The sequence below is a fragment of the Mirounga leonina genome, unplaced genomic scaffold, assembly GCF_011800145.1.
Source record: "Mirounga leonina isolate KUSES-001 unplaced genomic scaffold, KU_Mleo_1.0 Mir_418, whole genome shotgun sequence".
NCBI lineage: Eukaryota > Metazoa > Chordata > Mammalia > Carnivora > Phocidae > Mirounga > Mirounga leonina.
In genome coordinates this window covers 4,675,831-4,678,614 of record NW_023270739.1, presented here as the reverse complement: position 1 = coordinate 4,678,614, position 2,784 = coordinate 4,675,831, and the positions used below count along the sequence as shown (strand labels likewise).

The 2,784-nt window shown below is 42.9% G+C and overlaps 1 non-coding gene across 1 annotated transcript; it reads right to left on the bottom strand.

Annotated features, from left to right (window-relative positions):
* Positions 1-2,242: 2,242 nt before the first annotated feature.
* On the bottom strand, positions 2,243-2,349 carry LOC117998948. Its single transcript, XR_004676153.1, has one exon. It is a non-coding gene; the product is annotated as a U6 spliceosomal RNA (small nuclear RNA).
* Between the last annotated feature and the right edge of the window lie 435 nt (positions 2,350-2,784).

The following is a 2,784-nucleotide window of genomic DNA, read 5'->3' as shown; positions in this document are numbered from 1 at the left end:
TGGACCACTCTTCAGGCCCCATGACACACATGGCTAGTTCAGGTCATGATAGATGTGTCCAGAGAAGCAGGCTTCCTGTGGATCAGGGAGCCCCATGTGGGGCTCAATCCCAGGACCCTGGGATCATGACCTGAGCTGAAGGCAGACACTTAACGACTGAGCCCCCCAGGCACCCCTCAAGTGATATATATAATTATATATATATCACTTTCAGGTCCCTGAAACACCAGATGCTCCAGCAACGCCATGGCTCCTTGTCTTTGATGAGCAACAGACACTCAGCAGCTGCTGCCAGAGTGGGTGACCAGGTGGTAGTGCCCTTCCTTGGCCATATTTCAGGGAGTCCAGGACTCCTGGTGGTAAGTGACAGATAAGGGAGCTCTGGCCGCTCCAAGTTCCATCCACCTGGCCAGCCCGAAGACAGTGGGGATCAGTATCTCCCCACACACTGATTTCAAGGCACATCACTCAGGGTATTTAATTGTAAAATCTAGAATTATACTGACCCGGAGCTTACCTTGGACATAAGAATTTGTGGCACTATGTAAATATTGATCCAGATTTCCACCAGTTTGTAAAGCCTAGTTGTTCTGGATACTTGTCACTAAATGCTGTCTTTCTTTTCCTAGGAAAGTTGAGACTGGGAAGCCTGCAGTGATACATCAAAAATGTTTTTAAAATAATCATCTTGAGGGGTGCCTGGGTGGCTCAGTTGTTAAGCATCTGCCTTCAGCTCAAGTCATGATCCCAGGGTCCTGGGATCGAGACCCGCAGCGGGCTCCCTGCTCTGCGGGAAGCCTGCTTCTCCCTCTCCCACTCCCCCTGCTAGTGTTCCCTCTCTCGCTGTGTCTCTCTCTGTCAAATAAATAAAATCTTTAATTAATAAATAAAGAAATAAAATAATCATCTTGAAAATGTTATTCAGTATTTTGCTGCTTAGTATTTGGCTATGCCATCTACATGTACACAGATTAAAGTCTCTAAAAGGGGCACCTGGCTGGCTCAGTCAGTAGAGCTTGTGACTCTTGATCTCAGAATGGTGAGTTTGAGCCCCACATTGGATATACAGTTTACTTAAAATAAATAAATAAAAATAAAAAATAAATCTCTAATAAACTATAGCCAACCCCTGCATTAATTATACTCTGGGCAGTGGACTTTACATTATGTGTGAATGATTCTACTTTACAATAGGGATCACTATGCAGAGTAAATTGTACTTGACATTGCATAAAACACAACAGGCATAGAGTCCACCTGCAGAAGCCTGAAAGAGTATGCTCTTGACAAAAATGTAAGAATATGGTGGATCCTCAAAAAATTAAACAGAGTTACTATTTGTTCCAGCAATTCCACTTCTGAGTATGTACTAAAAATAATTGAAAGCAGGGGCGCCTGGGTGGCTCAGTCGTTAAGCGTCTGCCTTCGGCTCAGGTCATGATCCCAGGGTCCTGGGATCGAGCCACGCATCGAGCCCGCATCCGGCTCCCTGCTCCGCGGGAAGCCTGCTTCTCCCTCTCCCACTCCCCCTGCTTCTGTTCCCTCTCTCCCTGTCTCTGTCTGTGGAAGGGGGGAAGGGAGGAAGGAAGGAAGGAAGAAAGAAAGAAAGAAAGAATTGAAAGCAGGAACTCAAACAATATTTGTTATCACGTTCATAGCATTATTCACAATAGCCAAATGATGGAAACAACCCAAATGTCCGTCAGTAGATGAATGAATAAACAAAATGTGATATATACATACAATGGAATGCTATTCAACCTTTAAAAAATGTAACTGATACATGCTACAATATGAGTGAACCTGTAAAACATTGTGCTAAGTGAAATAAGCCAGATTTTAAAAGGACCAATATTGTGGCGCCTGGCTGGCTTAGTCGGTGGAACACATTGGGTGTAAGATTACTTTAAAAAAATAAAATCTTAAAAAAAAAAGGACCTATATTAATTCCACTTATATGCAGTACCCTAGAGTAGTCAAATTCATAGAGACAGAATGATGGTTGCCAGGGTCTTGGGGGAAGGAGAAATGGGAAGTTATTGTCTAATGGGGACAGAATCTGGTAAGGGAAGATGACAAAGTTCTGGAGATAGAATACACTTAAAGTCATTGAACTGTATACACTTTAAAGATGTTTAAAATGGTAAACCGTACAGTTAGCACAATGAAATTTTAACGAGAAAAAGAACTACATTAGCACGTGGGCAAGGGGAAGACGAGAGCTAAAGGCAGACTGAGTATTTAAGTAATGAAATGCTCCACGAACTTGTGTGTCATCCTTGCGCAGGGGCCATGCCAATCTTCTCTGTATCGTTCCAATTTTAGTATATGTGCTGCTGAAACGAGCAGCAGTATCTAAGTAATTAAAATAAGAATTAATAAAAAGCTAAATCAGTATCACCCAATAACAGGAGTTTGTAATCTCTTGGTCTGTGCCATCATCAGACTAGTGTGAGGTGTCATGTGTATTGAGGTACCTATTTTTAAAAACACACACCCAGGTGACAGTTACCAGGGAAGCGTGTCATAAATAGTGGTTGAAAGAGCAGGGCTCTTCCGTGGAGAAGAGGAAGGTAAGGGGGACAGGCTGGCTAGCTCCTCCCATTTAAAAGCCGTCCTGTAGAACATGTTTTATGCTGCTCCATTACTCGGAACCAGAACTGGTGGCTGGAAGCGGGATTTTATTATTTTTTATTTTTTAAAGATTTTATTTATTTATTTGAGAGAGAGAGAATTAAGAGACAGAGAGCACGAGAGGGAGGAGGGTCAGAGGGAGAAGCAGAC